Below are 21,684 nucleotides of genomic sequence, written 5' to 3'. Positions count from 1 at the left end.
CATCAGTGGCTTAATGCATCAAAGACATTTGTCAGTAGATCAAAAAGTAAGATTCAATTATGTGCTATGTACAATAAACACATTTCAAATATAAAGGCAAGTACAAATTAAAATGAATGAATGGAGAAAAATAAACCACATTAATAGTCATCAGAAGAAACTGAGAGCAATTATGTTAACTTCAGACACAGCATATCTCAAAGAAAAGTTATCAAGGATAAAGGAGTATATTACATGTTGATGAAGGAGACAATTCTCCAAAAAGACCTAAGAATCTTTAATGTGTATGTACCTATAATACAGCATCAACTATAAGGCAAAAACTGATAGAACCGCAGGAGAAACAGATGGATCTGGTTGGAAACGTCAGCCCTATCCTGTCAGAAATGGAAGGATCAAGCAGGTAGAACGTCAGTAATGACTGAGCTGAACTTAACACCATCAATCACCTGGATGTAACTGAAACATGTGAACAGCTTCCTCCAACAACAGCAGAATATACATTCTTCTCAGCTCACCTGAAATATTCACCAAGACAGACCACATCCCGGGCCATGACACACACCTGAAACCTAAAAGAACATAAATCACACAATGCCTGCTCTGAGGAATTAATTTCAAGACATGTAGAGACTAAACAACATATGTCTAAATACCACATGGGTCAAAGAAGAAATTTCAAAAGAAAATAAACATTGGGGCTGGTGCTGTGGCATATGAGCACCCTTATGGGCATCAGTTCATGTCCCAGCTGCTCCTCTTCCAATCCAGCACCCTGCTAACGGCCTGGGAAAACAATGGAAGATAGCCCAAGTGATTGGGCCCTGCACCTGCACTAGAGACCTGGAAGAAGGTCCTGGCTCCAGATCAGCCCAGCTCCTCCAGCCGTTGCAGCCATTTGGGGAATGAGCCAGTGGAGGGAAGACCTTTGTCCTCTGCCTCCATCTCTCTCTGTAATTCTACTTCTCAAATAAATAAATAAAATCTTAAAAAATTATTTTGAGATTATGAAAATGGAAACACAATGTATCAAAACCTTTGGAGTGCAGTAAAGCCATGGTATAAGCCACATTTATAATACTAAATGCATACAATCCAAAGTAAATATCTGAAATCAGCAAACTATGTTTCCAAATTAGGAAATTAGAAGAAGCAGCATACATTAAATCTATAGTCAGCAGAAGAAATGACAAAAATTAGAAGAGAAATCACTGAAACTGAGAACTGGAAACCAATGGAGAATGTCAATATAAACAAAGGCTGATTCTTTGCAAAGATCAGTAAATTTGACAAGTCACTACCCAGGCTAACTCAGAACAAAAGAAAGAGAGGATATGAATTAAGGATATCAAATATTCAAGAGGACACATCACTACAGAGTCCCTAAACATTACATCATCATAATTTTCATACTGTAAATAACTTCATGCCCACAAATTTGATAACCTAAGTGAAATATATTTATTGAGAGACCTAACATGCTAAAACTCACACAAGAAGAAATAATCTGAATAGGTCTGTAACTGCCAAATAAATGGAATAAAAAATTAATAACCTTCCAAAGTAAAAGGCACCAGTACCAGATGGGTTCATGGGTGAATTACAACCAACATTTCAGGAATAAATTATACACATCTTCTACAATCCTTTTCAGAAAATAAAAGTAGGGGAATATTCCCTAACTTATTCTCCAAGTACAGCATTGTCCCAGTAACGAAACCACCAAAGATATTGTAAGAAAACTACAGACCAACATCTGTCATGTACATTGATACCAAAATCCTCAATAAAATCATAATAAATTGAATCAATGAAATCCCCAATCAAAATCAAAAAATTATTTTTGGGATACTGACAAACCAATACTGAAGTTATATGTAGAGTGAAAAGACCCAGAAGAGTCAGCACAATGTTGAAAGAGAAGAAAAACGTTGGAAGTCTGACGATACCCAAAATTAAGACTCACTATAGGATGGCCCAAGTGCTTGGGCCCTGCACCCCATGGGAGACCAGGAGAAGCACCCGGCTCCTGCCTTCGGATCAGCGTGGTGCACCGGCCACAGTGCGCCAGCCATTGGAGGGTGAACCAACGGCAAAGGAAGACCTTTCTCTCTCTCTCTCTCACTGTCCACTCTGCCTGCCAAAAAAAAAAAAAAAAAAAAAAAAAAAGACTCACTATAAAGCTATTGTAACCACAAAAACGTGGTGTTTCTGTGTGGGTGCAAACTGTTGAAAGATTTACTTAATATATGCTAAATTTATCTTCTGTATATACAGATAATTGAAAATGAATCTTGATGTAAAGGGAAGGAGGAGAGTTACTGGTGGGAGGGAAGTTATGGGGGGAAAAGGCCATTGTAATCCATAAGCTGTACTTTGGAAATTTATATTCATTAAATAAAAGTTAAAAAAAAAAACAAATAAGTAGGCAAATAAATGGAGGAAAGCCTTCAGAGGTATAGGCAACCTGTCTTTGAAAAAGGAACAAAAACAACAGAATGAAATGAAGACAATCATTTAAAAAAAATGGTGCTAACTGCATGTCCACATTTAAAACAATGAATACAAGTATAGACCTCACGTCTTTCACAAAAATCAACTCCAAACTAATCATTCACCTAACTGCAAAAAGAAAAACTTTAACATTCCTGGAATATAAGAGAAAACCTGTATGACCTTAGAAATGGTATAAGTGTAGATAGAATACCAAAGACATGACCTAAGAAAGAAATAATTTATAAGTGGAATTTATCTAAGAAAGATTAGGGAAAGAACCAAAGAGAAGCCAAAAACAAGGAGAAAACACTTGCAAAAAAACACATCTGATAAAGGACTCTTTTCCAACTTAATAAGAAAATGAACAAATGAGCAACCTGATTAAGGAATGGACTCACAATGCATCGAAAAAATACAGATGTCAAATAATTATATAAAAGATGTTCCACATCATACACCATTAGGAAAATAAAAATTAAAAAATAACCATGAGGTACTACTGCACTTATTAGCTTGGCTAAAATCCAGAACACTGACATTACCAAATATGTGGAAGATGTTAAGCAATGGAAACCCTTATTCAGTGCTGGTGGGAAAGAAAAATGCTGTAATCCTTTGGAAGACAGCTCAGCAGTTATTTACAAAACTACTGTACTCTTACCGTAGAACCTCCAAACTGTTCTCGTGGCATTTACCCAAAAGATTTGAGAACTTAGGTCCACACAAAAACCTACACACAGGCCAGCGCCGTGGCTCAACAGGCTAATCCTCCGCCTTGCGGCGCCGGCACACCGGGTTCTAGTCCCGGTCGGGGCACCGATCCTGTCCCGGTTGCCCCTCTTCCAGGCCAGCTCTCTGCTGTGGCCAGGGAGTGCAGTGGAGGATGGCCCAAGTGTTTGGGCTCTGCACCCCATGGGAGACCAGGATAAGCACCTGGCTCCTGCCATCGGAACAGCGCAGTGCGCCGGCCGCAGCGCGCTACCGCGGCGGCCATTGGAGGGTGAATCAACGGCAAAAAGGAAGACCTTTCTCTCTGTCTCTCTCTCACTGTCCACTCTGCCTGTCAAAAAAAAAAAAAAAAAAAAAAAAAAAAAAAAAAAAAAAAAAAAAAAAAAAAAAAACCCTACACACAGATATTGCTTGATTTGAACAAGATTTGGCTTCCAATCTCCCAAAGTCATAAATTAATGGAATTAATCATTTAAATAAAAGAAATGTGTTACACAAAACATGACAGCTGGTTGTCCCTTGCTGTACTCTGGGTCCCGGGTTCTGTTAGATATTCTATTTTGATCAAACTCCAGCCCCTCCATTTTTTCCCTTCCACTTCCCTTCACAAGCAACTGAATGGTAGTTGATCTCAAATTTGACTCTGTTTGCTTTAGGCTGCCATTTGCTTCTCATCTGTGTTTCTACTGCTTCTACTTTGTATTTCCAACTGCAGTTGGTTCAAATCTCTACAGGGATTCCAGCTGAGTCATTTGGGGCTTACGCTTCCACACCTTTCTCAGCAAGTTCAGTGCTGCTAGATCTTTGAAAGCCTTGTCTTTAGTTCACTCACATTTCTGCCAATTGACTAGTTTGTCAGTGACAGGTGTGTGGAGCACAGTGGCTCTAGGCCTGTCTCTCTATGATAAAATACCTCTTTTTTGGACAGTGTGATACAATGTCTAGAAAAAAAATAAGTCTGATAGCAGAAGTTGATAAATGCTTTCATCTCGAACTATCCTTAAGTTCCTTAAAACAGTTCTTTGTGATCTCACAAAATTCCCTCTATCCAGGGTGAAACAGACTACAAAGAGGGGTCAGGCAGTCACTTTCCACAAAAGGCTTTGTTTCGGAAAAAGAGATGCATGTCAGCTTAATCTCTTTGTCTTGGACATCCAGGAAATCTGAGTCATAGCACCACATATCTGTGCTTCCACGATGAATGCCAGTGGGTTCACAGCAACCAGTGGCAGAATATAGAGCCTCTAACTCAAATGACTAGAGCAACAACTTCAAGACTCCCTGAGATCCATCAGTAATAAAATTAGAGCATTGTTGTAGTGGTTGAGGTAATTTATATAAAGCAGCTAACACACTACAGAGGTTTTTATAAGCTTTCTGTAAATTTCACAATTTTAACATCATATTCATGTATGCAAATACTTACATGAAGGTTTAATTATGAAAAAAACTGTACAATTTTATATTTTCAGAATAAAGACAATAGGGACTAACCCAAGAAAACTTATACAAAGTGAGGGATCTGAGGCAATATTGTTAACATGCAAAAGATTTAGTGCTGAAGTGAAATGGTTCTGTTGGAGGCTTCAGACAAAAAGATGTATTCATTTCATTTCTTAAGTAAAAATTCTGACATTTTATTCACTGACCAAAATTTTTTAACTTCGACAGCACTCTAGTTAAGGAGTGAAGTCCATGAGTCCTACTGTCTGGGTTCAAACCCACTTTCATCTGACACTGGCCGTGGGGACTGTAGATAAATGTCCTAATCCTTCTGTGCCTGGGAATGCACGCGGCTGCAGGGGTGCGCAAAGCACATATGTACACATATTTACGAGTATGTGTATATATATATATATATATATATATTCTCTATCCATCCCCACACAGGGAAGTCATGTGTTCTGTCACTATCACCAACTCCATCCCAGTACCACAGGGTTCATTCTAGCCTACACTCTTTCATGTTTGTAATGCTCTCTGACAATGAGAAGCTGTCACCCTGTCATCTTCAGTCCTCTACACAAACAAGTTGTAGAGGCTAGCGAGTGGACATGTTGCTCAAACGTTGCCCTCTACCAAACCCTGATCTGGTCCCACCTATGCACCAGTGCCCTCCTTGAACCAATGTGGCAGTTCTCAGCATCTTTTTCCATTATCACTCCCTTGTGACACTCATATAAGCTACATTCCATTTCCCCCAGAAAAAGAACGAAGATCTGCCAAAAGCTAATCTCAAGATGTTTACACTGGCAGCTTTCCAACATTGATCAACTTACTTAATTTCTGAGACTCAGGAATTTTTTTGAATGTATACCTTAGTGGCAACAATAGCTCCCTCATAGGTCAGTGAAGATTTAAATAAGAAATTCTATCCACCATGCTTAGAATACTGTGAGCAAAGCACAAAAGTTCTTTATTAGAATTGTCTTCCTGGTCAGCTCTTACTCTAGACAAGATACCTAATCAGTTACTACATAGTTCCATGTTCTAATAATGTATCACTATCTTCCTGTATTCATTTACCAATACTTGACTTTGTTTTCTCTAAAATGGTGATAATGACATTTATCATGCAAAGTAGCTCTATTATATATTAAGTGACATATAAAATACACCCAGAAATGATAACAATCATTGACATTTTTATATCAGACTGTCATTTTCTTAATGCTTCACATTTGCTTATTCCTTTTCTTTTTGAATCCTCTTCTTCATTTTATGGTAACTTAAGTTACCGTATAATGTACCATATCCCCAGGGTGTCTTTGGTCATTCCATATGAACTTTATTATGTTCCCTCATATTCTTTTCTCTTACACGCTTCCCTCTAGCAGGTGTACTTTGCCTTAATTAATGTGACTGCATTTGTAGAGGTTTTCTATCAGAAGCATCTGTTTCAGCAGACCTATAATAATCTTCATAGATTAGCTGATAGCATTGACCATTTTTGTAGCCATCACAGCTGATATGTAGGTTCATGAGATAAATCCAGCAGTACATGCAGTTCCAGAGAGGAGCTTGCTTCTGCTAATGCAGCTATGCCCATGTTCTGTACACACTGGAAGTGAAGTGGGATGGGACAGCTGTGCCTTTTGCCAACCAGATTCCAATCCCAGCTTCCTAGCCCTGAGAATTGGGATGACGCACTTAGAATTCTTCGAGCTTTATGGCACTATTTTGTGAACTGGGGATGCTATATCCTCCTCTAAGGAGTTTGTTGCAGACTGAATCAAAACATACATGCAAAAGATCTTAACAAATACAAGATATACAGGTTCCCCAGCTTTGCCTTTGACCCCCTCAATTAATTTCTATTTTTTTCTTGAGGTATTCTCATATAACTAAGCCTACTTGTCTGTTTTAGGTAATTTACTACTTCTGCATGATCTCATTCTTTTTTTTATCTAAAATGACATTTTGAGATCTAATTTTTAGAAGTGGAAAAGTCCCTAAATAAATAAAACATCACGTTTATTCAAAGGGACTGCTTTCATTTTTAGAAAGATAATTGTCAAATGATATATCTAGTCATAAACAAGAATTTAAGCATAAATTGAGCATATCTTTATTGATGCTTCTTTATCAACCTGATGCTTAGTAAGTCTATAGTCAAATTTTCTAGGTTAGCATAACAGTTCTAACAGTTAACAGAAGTGAAACTGAGCAAATTTCTTATTGCCTTGTACCTTATCTTCTTCATCTATAAGATGGAAACAAATAATATCTATTTTGTTTTTATGATAATTCAAGTTAACTTCTGCAAAGTATTTCAAAGGGTGCATGGCCCAGACTTAACACTGTTTGTTTTAGCATCTTTTTTAAAAAAAACTACAAACTTTTTCATGATTAGCACATTGAAATGATATGCTAGAATATTCTATAATCATTGAAATATCAAAACTGAATCCCTAGTTATATTGACAGAGATACACGTTGGATGTTCTGACCCTGAGTTGGAATAAAATACACTGATGCACAACAGACGACCAAAATGACCAGCTTGCTCAGTCCCTCCATAGGGCTCAGTCATATGGCTGTTGGGATTCAGAGGGCTCAACACAATGCTAAGAACCACACCTTCATGAGAACATGGTCATAGATAAAATCCTAAACTTGGAATCCAAAGTCATTTCAGTCAAATCTATGAAAATACATCAAAGAAGTCTAAAAGGCTGCACTTGCTGTACAGCCAAAGGACATCTATTTTGACTGAGTCCTCTCATCTTTTCAATTGTTTGTCTTGGGATTTTGTAGTTGTTCCAGTATAAACACTAAGAAGTGAACAGAACACTTATCTACCTCACCATTCACACTGATGATTGTGGTTTGATGATCTAAGATGAAAGATCTCTTCTAAGTACAAATAGTTATTACTACAGGATGTGTTTTCAAAGAAGAGAACAATATACAATTTTAGGGCCATAAACAAGTTTCAATCACTACTATCTTCATACAAGTGTTTATGTTCCAAAGGTATCTTGACCACAAAAAACTAATTTTAAAAAATATATCAAGGCTACTTGTGTTCACTACGTCTGGAGTACTTCTGAAATTTTAGATGCAGTGCTTATCAAAATTGTTTGTCTCATAGAAGAGGATGACATTTCTAGACTACCAGATATACACTTAGGAATGGCCTGACAGGCACCTATAAATAAAGCCAGGAAGCAGCTGGGACAGAATTGAATTCCTCTGGATAACTGGCATAGGTGTCAGCAGGGAAAAGCAAGCACTGTGCCCAAATTAATGTTTTCCCAGGTATACCGCACATTTCCACAGAAAAAAGATAAATAGTGCCCAAAGACATTTAAAATTTCATGACTCTGCTTTGAAACTACTTGGGCCGATTTTTCAAAACCTCAGTTAAAGGAGTCAAGATATCTTACTTCTTTTAATCAATCCCAGGCTCATGTTTTAGAAACGGCATGCTTCAATAAGTACAATAGAACATATATTAAATGGTTCAAGGAGGAAAGTCTCAATACACATATTTATAAAATGTCTGCCTTTGAGCTACTTACAAAGCACTGTTCAGGTTTAGCAGGGGGAACCATTCCACTGCCGTCGATAGGATATCTCTTCCTATAAAGGGAAATAATGTATAAATTCAAAAAGTGTTTTGGGAAGTGTTAAACAATGTGTCAGTTAATCACAATTGTCTATAAAGTGGCATTTGTGACATTCATCTTTATAGAATCAGCCAGAGAGTTAAATATCATCATGACATCAATCTTTGCTGCTGCCATATTGGTGAAAAGATTAACTTAATCTCTATACAGATATCCAGAAATCTGGTGCATTTCAAGTATCTCTCAACTGTGAGATCGCATAGTATTTGCTTGTCTATGAGTGACTTATTTCAGTTATTTTAATGACCTGAAGATGCACCCACATTGTTACAGATGGCAGGATTTTCTTATTTTTTTAAGTCTTAAGAATGTTTGCATTATATGAATGTACTACATTTTCTTTGTCCACTCACCTGTTGATGAACTTTCAGATTTTTTCCATATACATAATAATAATGAACGTGAGAGTGCAAATTTTTAAGAAACTGCTGTACTATTTTCCACAGAACTCACATTTTATATCCCCACCAATAGTGTACCAGGATTCCAAATTTTCCACATCCTCACCCGTACTTATTATCTATTCTTTTATTGATAACGCCATCTTATAAAGAATGTGATGATGCCCCTAGGTGGGTTTGATTTACATTTCCCTGATGGTTAGTGAAGTTGACCATCTTTTCATGTACCTGTTGGTCATTTGTATGCCTTTGGATAAGTGCCCATCAAACCCATCGCCAATATTTTAAATATGTAGTGTGATTTTTGCTGTTGAGTTGTAGAATTTTCTTATATATTTTGGATATTTCCCTCTAATTATATATACAGTTTACATATACAGTTTATAAATATTTTCTCCTAGTCCATAGGTTGACCTTTCATTTTATACATGATCGCCATCATCTCTGCAGAGTTTTTAGTTTAATGTGGTTCTCTTTCTCCATTTTTGCTGGTGGTACCTGGAATTTTGATGTCATATTCAAGAAATAATGAAAGATTAATGGTAAGAAGTTTTCCCCTTATGTTTTATTCTCAGTTTTACATTTCCAGGTCCTACAGTGGGGCCTTTAGTGGTAGAAGCAGAGGATAGGTTAAGGGTGGCAGGGGCTAGAAGTGAGCAGAGGTGAGCTGTTTAATGAGCATAATGTTTCAGTTGCACCCAGTGGACAACAATTGCCCATATCCAACCAGTGTGGAGCAGGGAATTGTTTCCTCATTGTCAATATGAATTAGTTCTAGAGCTGAACTATACAACACTGTGCCTACAGTCAGCAGTACTCTACCACACATCTAAAAATGTTAAGAAGGTAGGTGTCATTTGCATGTTCTTACAAAAAAATAAAATCAAAGAGACACAAGGAAAACTTTTAGAAATGATGGACGTTTCTATCATTTTGAGTACGGTGAGGGGTTCATGGGTGGATGCAGGTGTTCAAATTCATCAAATTGCATATATTAAGTATAGGTTTTTGGTGTATCAATTATATCTTTATAAAGCTGTCTCTAAAAAAATGGGGGCAGACATTTGGCACAGCAGTTAGGAGGCTGCTTCAGATCTTCACACCTCTTATCAGAGTGCCCAGATCTGAGTCCCAGCCACACTCTGAATTACAGCTTCCCGAACCCTGGACACGGCAGGGAATGGCACAATTATCAGGCTCCCTGCCACTCATATGGCCCTGGCACAGCCCTGACACTTTGGGCATTTAGAGAATGAACCAGAAGATATCTCTCCCCTCCCTCCCTCCGATTTCAAGTGAATAAATATTTAAAGAAATGTGGGGCTGGCGCCATGGCTCACTTGGTTAATCCTCCACCTGTGGCACCGGCATCCCATTGGGCACTGGGTTCTAGTCCAGGTTGCTCCTCTTCCAGTCCAGCTCTCTGCTGTGGCCCGGGAGTGCAGTGGAGGATGGCCCACATGCTTGGGCCCTGCACCCACATGGGAGACCAGGAGGAAGCACCTGGCTCCTGGCTTTGGATCAGCGCAGTTCCGGCCATAGCGGCCATTTGGGAGGTGAACCAACGGAAGGAAGACCTTCTATCTCTATCTCACTGTCTAACTCTAAATGTCAAAAATAAAAATAAAATAAAGAAGTAAAAAGAAATGTAGTAGGAAAACAGGCAATAGATTCCATCAAGAAATAATTCCTACTTGATGGAACCCACACCAGTTTTTTTTGTTTTGTTTTGTTTTTTAATTTTTTTTAAGTATTCTGCGTGGTCCTTGGAACTAGCCAAAAATAAGAACTAAATTTAGTGCCCATTTCTGTTAGTCGGAGAAGCTAATTTATAAGGCACATTGATCATTAAGTTTAAAAGAAGGAGAATACAGCTACAGCATTGTACTAAGAACAAAGATTTTTTTTAACACAAGTATAAAGTTATGATATACAACCAAGAAATACTGCTTTTAGTGGGCTTTTTTCCCCACTGTTTCCTAAGATGTGGGATATTGAACATAACATAAACTCTGAATCACTCCCATTCACTTACTCAGTAAATGACTATTGAGTTGCAAATTATTCTTCTTAATGAATCCCTACGCAGAGACTGAGGACAGAGCCCCAGTGTGTGCCAAGCCTTGCAAGTCTCTTTATATGATGGCCAATCATTTGAAAGCAGCCAGGTAAGGGCTCCCTAATCTGTTCAGTGCCTGTGGTTCAAAGGAGATCAGTGCTGTTGCTAAGTTCTTTCAGGTACAAGTACTGTATATGGTTGTGATTCAAGGGAAAATATCTAAATTAAGTTCCACAAACCTGTTTTCAGAATTAAGAGGCAGGAGAAACCATTCTCGTAATTATCTCTTTCTTCTGTTTAATCATCATGTGAAAATTCAGCAATTCAAGATACATCAATGGCCAAGACTTAACTATTAGCTATTAATTTCACAGGTCATTTGAAAACAGTTAACCATGCATATTAAACCAGACTAAGCCATGTTATTTTAGAATTCTTACAAGTTTGGAGAACAAGCGCTAAGAATTATTGTGTCTTTATCTATTACTGATAATTCTTTATGTCAGAGTTTCGACGAATTCAGTGTTTAAAACTAACTCATTATGGTTTACAGGTTCTATATAGACTTGTGATAAACATTTTCATTTTTAAAAGACTTGTAACTTGATAGAAAGTTGCAGCTGCCACTGTCCAGAGCCTTAAATTCTGTCTCAGTTGGTTTTGTGCTGGGCTGGCATCTGGCCTGGGCTTCTTGTCTTCTCATCACAGGGCAGAGGGAGGGAGTGGGGGTAACCTATCCCTGTGATAAGGACATTATTCCACTCACAAGGGCAGAGGATTATGTCGTCAGCATCTCTCAAAGGCCTCACCCCACAGTACCATCACAAGGCAACATGAGCTTTGCAAAGGAACAAGCCTTTAAACTCATACCCGTGTCTCTCTGGCTTTACAAACCAGAGGGCATCCTAACCAGAGTCACTGTAAAGTCTAGGGGAACTTCAGAACAGGAAAGGCAAAGGAGGAGAGTCTCAAATTCTGTTTATAAAGTTTACTCAAATATTTGACCATGGAGCTCTATGCGTAAATGGTCTTAATTCACAGTAGCACAGTTAAGGATTAAAGAGCTGAACTTTGATTTTAGCTGCCTCTCAAGAGAAAAATTTTCCCAACCACGTTAACTGCTCATTAAAACAAGACTTTGCAGAGGAATGAAAGAAAATTTTGGGCCTCAACATCACAGTAACCATCTTCAGGATATAATTAAGGAAATACCCAATCTCAAGAAGAAACACAATAGAGACCTACTCTGAGATGAACCAGATAATGTAATTATCAACAAGAATTTAAAACTGTTTTTATAACTAAGATTAATGATACAAAGGAAAATATGGCCTTAGTGAATAAAAATATGGAAAATCTGAATGTGTAAACACACAAAAAGAAAGCAGATGGAAATATGCGGGGACTTCAAAAAGTTTATGGAAGAGATATTTTATTAAAAATTATGCATGGGTGCCGGAGTTGTGGCATAGTGGGTAAAGCCACTGCCTGCAGTGCTGGCATCCCATATAGGCACTGGTTTGAATCCCGGCTGCCCCATTCCAATCAAATTCCCTGCTAATGTGCCTGGGAAAGCAGTGGAAGATGTCCCAAGTTCCTGGGCCTCTGCACCCCCGGGGGAGACCCAACAGAAGCTTCAGGCTGCTGGCTTTGTATTGGCTTAGCTCCAGCCATTGTGACCATGTGGGGAGTGAACCAGCAGGTGGAAGGCTTTCTCTCTCTCTCTCTCCCTCTGCCTCTCCATAACTCTGCCTTTCAAATAAATAAATAAATAATTTTTAAAAATTATGCATGGATTCCAACAAACTTTTGCACCAAAATAAATCTATTTTTAATTCTATTTTTATGCAAATTTTGAAGTACCTTCATACTAGAACTGAAAGCTGAAGACTGAAATAAAAGAGGGGATGAAAAGGAATAGTCAACTAATTCCAAAACCAGTCAATAGGAGTCCCCTGGTAAAAGACTGTCTTCGTGCCAGTGTTGGGGCATAATGGGTTAAGCAATCACCAGTTCATGTTCTGGCTGCTCCATCTGCAATCTAGCTCCCTGTTAATGCTCCCATATGGGCGCCGGTTTGAGTCCCAGCTGCTCCTCTTCTGATCCAGCTCTCTGCTGTGGCCTGGGATAGCAGTGGAAGATGGCCCAAGTCCTTGAGCCCTTGCACCCACATGGGATACCCGGAAGAAGCTCCTGGCTCCTGGCTTCAGATCAGCATAGCTCCGGCCATTGCGGCCATCTGGGGAGAGAACAAGAGGATGGAAGACCTCTCTCTGTCTCTACCTCTCTTTGTAATTCTGTCTTTAAAATAAATAAAACAAATCTTAAAAAAAAAGAATGGAAAAAAAGATGTAATTTAATGTTAAACAAAATTGGCAAATTTATTTATCCCCTATACTGTGGTAAGTTTGCTTCATTCCACATGCTGACATTTTGACAAACTTAACATCTACCAAGTTTACTCCAAAATGTATTTTTTGTTTTAAATTAGGTAGTAGTGTAAATTTTAAATGTGACTTTGATATCTTATTCAGATTACAAAATGATCAAGTGTGATCTAAGTTCCTATATTTCCATTATACTTAAAACTTATTTGATTCAGTACATTTCTCAGCAAAATTCCTCAATGAATTTCTTAAAGCTTTTATTTAATGAATGCATTTTTTGTAGCTACAAGTTTAGGAATATAGTGGTTCTTTCCCACATACCTGCCTCCACTCTGACTCCCGTCCCACCTCCTACTCCCTCTCCCATCTCCTTCTCCATTATGGTTCATTTTTAGTATAACTTTATAAACAGAGGATCAACTCAATGCTAAGTACAGATTTCAACAGTGTGCACCCCCACATACACAACATATAAAGTATAGTTTGAGAGCAAGTTTTGCAGTTAATTCTCATAGTACAACTCATTAAGGGCAGAGGTCCTACATGGAGAGTAGGTGCACAGTGACTTCTGTTGTTCATCTAACAATTAACACTCTTATTTATGATGTCAATGATCACCCACGGCTTTTGCTATGCGCTCTCAAGGCTATCAGTATTTGGATATGGCTAAAAGCAAAGTGGATGTTCTCTCCTCCTTTCAAAGAAAATTATATCCTTCTTTGATGGTCCCTTCTTTCCACTGGGGTCTCACAGAGATCCTTCGTGTAGGATATTTTTTGCCATAGAGTCTTGGCTTTCCATGCCTGAAAGCTCTCACAGGCCTTTCAGCCGGACCAGGAAGCCTTAAGGGTTGATTGTGAGGTCAGAGTGTTATTTACAGTGAATGTCGTTCTAGGACTCTGCTGTGCGGACTGCTTCCCATATTGGACATTCCTTCCTTTATGTCTATTATTATTACCAAGAACTTGATGTTATTTGATCTCTTTCACACTTAATCCTATCTATATGTTGACTTTAACACTTACTATGATCACTTTAACAATTAAGATGGCATTTTTACCACCAATTTTAATGAGATTGGAGTCTCATGACAAGTTTTTAAGCTGTACTCTTAGAAGTAAGTCCGTAGGACTGTATGCAGAACTATACAGTTAATCATATGTATATAAAGTCAATTAAAAAGACACCAGTAAAAAATAAGAGGGGGAATAAGAGAGGGAGGAGGTAGTTTATATAACAATGACTTCTTTATGAAACAAAAAGTGACAGTTTTTAGATTTTATTTTTTTTTGTTTTGTTTTGTTTTTGTAGGTAGGAAACTAATTCTATTATGAAGGAATCTGTAGGATGCACAATTTAATCTTTAGACCTTATAAAAGAGATGGCTAACATTTTTCTGTAATAGCATAGCCAAAATAAGAACTTAAATAATAATCTCATAGCTAGATTTACTTCGCCATCAGTGAAGTATACAGTAAGTAGAAAAAAAAACTCCCTTTCAGACCAAAGGGAAAGAAAGTTTTTAAGTGAGAATATAATTTTCCTCATGGGCATTGTCTACCTTAGAAAAACTACTACAGAACATGCCTGTGACTATAGACTTGTAGTTCAGGCCACCGAAGATTAGAGATGGGACACGGGCACTCCCTTGACTTGCATCCTCTGGTCTGCTTTAACACAAACCAGGAGGAAAAGAAAGCTAGGCATCAGAAGCAATGGGTGGCAGGCCTATAAATGGCTGATCTGTACAGTGATCTGCCCTCAAGGAGGCCCAACAGGCCAGTCCACTGCAGTGGCTTTCAATGTGGTAAGCCTGGGCTTCAGCAGAAATCAGCTTGTGAAGAGCCCTGGCAGCTCTGCCAAGAGTTGGATCACTGGAAATGGACCTGCCCTGGAGTCGAAGGATGCCCAGGTCAGAGCCACAGATCTTATTGGCTCTAAGCTGAAAAGCCCTTCACTCAGCCCAACTTCCAAAGTGACCACTGCAGCTGAGGGGACGGCCAATTAGGGTCAGCAACATTGCAGGCAGAACTGTAAATTTCCTGTTAGAGATGCCCCCTGCCTTTACCTGGCCAGCTCTCCTCCCAGGCCAGCCAAGTAATGAAAGTCAACAGAGTGCCTTCCCCTAGGAGGTTCACACCTCCCTTAGGATATACCCCATGTGAAGAGATAGATAGGTCTGGGCCTCTTAACTTACAAGGCCTAAAGCCCACCAGATTATTATCAAGCCCCTTCTATCAGGTTCTATTTGCCTCTCAATCAGAAAACTTAACTGTAGCTTAGACAGCACCTTTCTTAGCTCCTCTAATAATGACTCTGTCCTTTGTTCTAGACCCTGTCTAGCGCACTTGGGCCTCATTCCTTTGTAATCATAACCTCTACTCTACCACCAATGGCTCTACTCCCAACCTGTGTGTACTGATGGTCCTCTTCCCCACTTAATGCTGTATAATTGTTCAGACCTGGTTAATGCCTCTCTTAGGATCATTGGTTACTATCCTCACCCTGTCTTTTATGACCTTGTCTAAATATGATTAGAGTCGGGGAACTTGGAAGGCTTCCATAGCCTTGGCAACTCATGACGACAGCCTAGGGTGGTTACTGGCGAAAATAAAAAAAAAAAAAAAAAAAAAAAAAAAAAGAATTTAAAGAGCAGTGGCAGTTACCCCTGAGCTGTTTCGTTTCTGAACATGAAGGTGAAAATCAGCTTGATGAGGACTGAATCAGGGTAAATGTGTGGTTTTAATGAGATTTCCATGTAGCAGCCAAGGGAATAGTGTTCCTTTCTTCAAAAATATTATTTTGAAGGTAAAATTGTCCTTTCATTGGTCATTGTATTTAGCATGATAATCTAGGAAATTTATTTAATATCTGCATGGACTAATGATATAATAGTTATTGGAAGTTTTCCATCCTTCTTTGTGCTCTCTAGCAATTTAAAAAACAGCATCCATTGGAGAAGAACTAGGGTCAACACTTTAAAATCCGCTCTCTCATCCACAGAGCATGGAGGTCCCAATAAGTAAATTCCTGTTCCTCCAATTCCCCATGTCCTGTATTCAGCAATGGCCAAGCACATCTGATTTCTAAGCTGCATCTGATTTCTAAAAAGTTTTTATTCCAACCTTTGCTGAATATCAAAGGCCTGGGTTTACTTTGTGGCCATGCAGCCCTTGTAGTGTGGATGGGTGCTTCCATCAGTGGAGTGTTCTCCTTATTTCATTTTTTCTTTGAATCATTTTATAATAATAAAGGACCCTGTTACCTTCTAATCTTCAAACTGATGTTCACCTTAGAGACCCAGGCTTATAATGGCTATTCCCCAAGTCCTACAGAAATAAAAATACTTTTATTTCTGCAGCTTTAAGAGAACATTTTCTTGTGATAGAACCAAGAAAGCAGCAAAATCTAAAAGCACTTTTATCTTGTTTAATTTTTGTAGAGCTTTATTCTACTTGACAGGCTGCTTATCTGCTTCCCTTTATTTCTGACCAAATGAAAACAAAGAATCAAGATTACCGATTTGAAAATAGTAATTTTACATCACGTTTTAACTCATAGTAACCCTAATGAATTCTTGTTATTGAATTGATAGATGATCAATTTTTTGAGTCAGAGAAGCAGTTCAAAAATACTTCTTCTACTTGCAATTGCTTTCTTAAATCTCCATTATAATCATTTAGACTCTTTTTTCCTCCCTTCTCCCAGGAAAGAAAATGAGTCTTTGTGTACACACGAGAGCACACCACACACACCCACACAAACCCACACACACATAAAATAGCATGCTTTATCCTAATAAAAAACATTTGCATCTTGAAGGCTTGTGACAATGATGGGGACCACATTAAACACCATCACCCCAGCCAGCCTTTCGGATGCCTTTTCCTAATGCCATCAGCTGAGCATTCCCAAAGCCTAGATTTCTCATGACACCGACAACGTGAGCTGGAGCAGAAGGAAACCAGAAAAGCTCTGACAGCGGTGGTGCTTTATACACCATGAGCACTTTAAGATTAAAAATGCAGTTTGATCTCGGTGTGAGGCCAATGATAATAACTAGCCCTATTCAAGGGAAGCTTCAAGAATTCTATAATTGAAAGTTGCCCAATTGTGCATGGACTAACCTAACTTTTGAGTAGCACAATTCATCTTAGTATTTCAGTTAAATAACAAAGTTTCAGCAAGCGCCTTTACTTCATGTGATATCAACTTTGATGCCCAGAATGTGGCTCTGCCTTTGCAAATGATGGTACATGTAAATAGCATTCTGGCAGATTCTGATTACAAAATCAGGCAGGCAGAAAAATCCATTTATAGCTAAAAGAACAGCAAATGTCACAATTCTCGATCTTCAGCAAAACAATAATCATTTCACCTACAGCTAAATTATCCATCGTCTTGACATATATTTTCACAAGTTAATTTTTATGATTCTTTTGCTTTTTTTTTTACCAGAGCAATACTGTCAGCTATCATCATTTATGTTGCATGTTCTGATTATTGATATCATGCCTGTTAAACTAATGATATTGAAAGAAGCTCACAAAATGAGAATACAACTTCTTTAATTGCATACTGTATATGAATAATATGCAAATCCCAGCCATGATCCATGGGTATGTGTATTACAAAAATCTCTTTCACTCTTGAAAGATAACCCAGAGGGAAAAATAACAAAATGGAGTCTTTTTCCATTGTTTCTCTCAGTGAGATTCAGCCTTGGATCTGCTTATCTTTGAACTATTTGACACAACATAAATCCAGACTCTAGAATCATTTAAGCACAACTTGCAAATCCCCATGAAGTGGAAGTTAACAGGAGCAAGCATCTCCGTATGACAGATTAAGCTGCTTGCAACTCTGGCATCCCCTGAGTGAAGGCTTGAGTCCTGACTGTTCTGCTTCCAATTCTGCTTCTTGCTTATATACCTGGGAAGGCAGCATAAGATGGGCCAAATACTCAGGCCAAATACTGCCACCTACATGGGCGATCCAGATGGATTTCCTCACTCCTGGCTTCAGTATGGCCTAGCCCTGCTATTGCAGGAATTTGGGGAGTGAACCAGCAGATGGGAAGATCTCTGTCTCTCCCTCCTGATCACTGTGCCTTTTGAACAAATAATTTTTTTAAAAAAAAGGAAGTCAACAAAAATAAATATTTATGATATCATTTAATGTCTTTTCTTCAATTATTTAAGATTACTCTGAATATATTATTTGATAGACTAATATTTTAAATATATGTATGTATGTACGTATATATCCCAGATTTTTTTAATTTGATATTTTTTAACTCACTGGGCTATGCCAACTGAAATCTACAGGCTATTTTCCAACACAGTCACATGGATGTTCTTGAGAAAAGTCTCTTATTGGTATTCAAATGGAACGTGCAGGCTGGAGCCTTGGCAGGGTTGTTCTCTTGCCCATCTGTCAATGTTATTGTGCCCATTTGCCTTGTGATATGCCAGGATGAAGCAGAGACAGAGGCCAGCACCAGTCTGAACGAGGGGTCCAGCCTCCAGGGCATGCAATCAGACTTACTCTTCCCCTGCAGAGCGATTCTTACAGAAAGCAAATCTCTGAGAACTGTTAGCTTATTTTTTAAGAGTCTTCCAAACTGCTGTTTTCAAAAAGAAAAAAAAAATGTAAGTAATAAAATTTTGCTAGGACTGTTACTTTGGTGAGGTTCATATCACATAATCACTGTTACTACTCCTAGAATGCAATGTACAATAACTTTTTATACACTGTTATCATCAGAAACTGTGACCAAACACAACTTGGGTGAATAATTAGGTCATGAGGATGAGTCGGGTCTGAAAGAACTGTTAGCCCTGCGGCTTAACATAAAGATAAAAGGACCTCACCAGAGCAAGCAAATGGTAAGAAAACTCTAAAACCTAAGTACAGGCATGGAGCCAAACTGGGACCCCACAGGTGAATGCAGGTATCCCTTCTCAGAGCAGGGAAATAAGAAGTTCAAGAAGCCTAAATGAGTGTTGACAAAAATGCATTTCCATTTTGGTGAATTAAATGTGCAGTATTATAGAACCTGAGATTAGTACTGCCATCAAGATAAGTACTCCTCAAGTGAGTCAATTCAAGCCTTATAAAATTCCAGAAACCTTCCTGCTTCAAACTCTGATGATGAAACTGACATAAACACTGGGTGACCTGGAGAAAGACTGTCTTCCTTTTCATGCTTTACCCATTCTACACAATGGACTGGGTATATGTAGAGAGGAGACAAAACACCCTCTGTGTCTTACCAGTATTATTAGTACTTGTAAGGCCAATCCAAGTGGCATTCGATAGTAAAACACCTTTCCAAGGGAATTGGATCTAAGGATTCAGGAAACAAGAGTTCTCAGCTTGAAAAGTCAAAATGACCATTCCGCAAAGTAAACATGTGTCTGTTCTTACCTCCCACCATTTTTCATTCCGAAGTATACACACAAACACTGAAATCTCTCCTTGAATTTCCCCAGCTTATTACAGGATTGGTTATTCTCAGCTTGGAGAAACAGAAGTCAAGGATTTTTCTCTATTGGCCTCTTCCCCTTATATGCAATGGCAGGTTCTAATTCCTCCTCCACATGGCAGTTAAGCATGTGATTATAAAGTACATACAATGTCCTCAATTGTTAAATCAACAACGGGAGTCACTGTGCACCTACTCCTCATGTAGGATCTCTGTCCTTAATGTGTTGTACTATGCAAATTAATGGTAAAACTACTACTCAAATAGTGATTTATACTTTATGTATCTGTGTTGGGTGTAAAATGTTGAAATCCTTACTTGGTATATACTAAGTTGATCTTCTGTATATAAAGATAATTGAAAAAGAATCTTGATGAAGAATGGGATGGGAGAGGGGGTGGGAGATGGGATGGTTGTGGGTGGGAGGGAGGTTATGGGGGGAAAAGATGCTATAATCCAAAAGTTGTACTTTGGAAATTTATATTTATTAAATAAAAGTTGAAAAAATAAACAAGAAAGGGAGGAGGAGAGAGGGTAAGAGCAAGGAAAGAAGGGAAACAGAGTGGGAAGTATCATTATGCTCTTAAAACTATATACAAAATATATGAAATTTGTTCCCTTTATAAATAAATTTAAAAAGCAGCTGATTCGAAAGTGAAGTCCCAAAGACTCACCAAATAGAACTAAATATCAATATGTTTGGTTTCCTTAGTAGTCATGTTTTATGCCATAGATTTTAAAATGTTATTCAGAGAAAGCTTCAGAATGTGTCCTAGATGTTTCTGGTAGTTCACAGCATTTAGGAGAATGCCAAGGGCATCTGAGACCCATAAAAATTTAAAACATGATCCAAAGGCCAACAAGAACATGGACTCATTGGTGAATGGCGAAAGATTGCCACTGAAGACATCTACTTGACACTGAAACACGAAACAAATCAAGTGAAATCAACAGTTAAACTGCAACTACTAGTCTTCCGCCTTGTGCTTGCATCACCCAAACAGATCACAACGACTACCAGACTTTGTGCTTTCTTGTTAAACCTGGCACCACAACTGGAACTGCACTCTCAATGCAAAAAATCCAACAAGGTGCCATCTTGTCGCCACCATCACAATCACATCACAGATAATCTATCTGAACTGTCTTCTGAAAAGAGCTGAAAATAAACTAGTTGATAATCTCCAGATACTTGTCGTAGTCAAACACATCATATAGGGAAAATGAACAAAGTCCTGTTATAGAGACAAATTGTGAGTTTCCTTGTATAAGTTATGTGAGTGGGGTCCAGAATTCTGTGCTTTGTACTCCATAGTTTATAGATCTATCATGCCTTATTTTATTGCTACTTAAAATTCCATCCTAAGAAATACTATGCCACTATTTCAAGAACCATAGAATCTGTTTATGGTTTGACTTCTCCCAGACTGCAATACGTGCTTTCACACCTTCAAAAATACATCATTTTATTTCATATCCTGAAGAGTTTGAATTTATATTTATCTTCCATTACAGGCAATGTCATTGATTTACATGAAGTCTAATGGAGATTCTTTTTCATTTTTTTAGAACAAAACAATTCAGCTTTATTGCATGAGTCTTTAATTCCTAATAGGCTTCACCAAGGTCAACAATCTCACATAAAAGTGATCTGTATAGTCTTTGAAGAGTTAAAGGAAATCTAAATAAGCCTACTATAATCACTAGGGATGGAGTATTTTCATTACAAAAAGCTCAATGGTGCATCAGTCAATTGGTTATCTTTCTGATTGTTAGTACCTTTTCAGCATGCCATTTGTCATGGCATTTATCCAATATGGTCTTTTATGGATAATGCTAAGGGAGAAATAAAGCTACACATTTAAATTCTCCTTGAAGGTAATTACACTGTCAAATTGATAGGTAATGAGAACATTTTCCAAGCTCTGAGTACATTCTAACATGGATTGCAGAGAAGTGTTTTGTTTGTTTTTGTGTCTTTTTGGCTGCCTCA

The 21,684-nt window shown here is 38.2% G+C and overlaps 1 long non-coding RNA gene across 1 annotated transcript in view; it reads right to left on the bottom strand.

Moving 5' to 3' along the window:
- LOC133773942 (uncharacterized) overlaps window positions 1–21,684 on the bottom strand; it is a 502,478-nt gene that overhangs the window by 341,841 nt on the left and 138,953 nt on the right. Inside the window, exon 2 of the long non-coding RNA XR_009867982.1 lies at window positions 8,250–8,310. This is a non-coding gene — a long non-coding RNA (uncharacterized LOC133773942). The remainder of the gene's footprint in view (window positions 1–8,249; window positions 8,311–21,684) is intronic.

Source organism: Lepus europaeus, chromosome 14 (assembly GCF_033115175.1).
Source record: "Lepus europaeus isolate LE1 chromosome 14, mLepTim1.pri, whole genome shotgun sequence".
NCBI lineage: Eukaryota > Metazoa > Chordata > Mammalia > Lagomorpha > Leporidae > Lepus > Lepus europaeus.
This window is presented reverse-complemented; position numbering and strand designations above follow the sequence as displayed.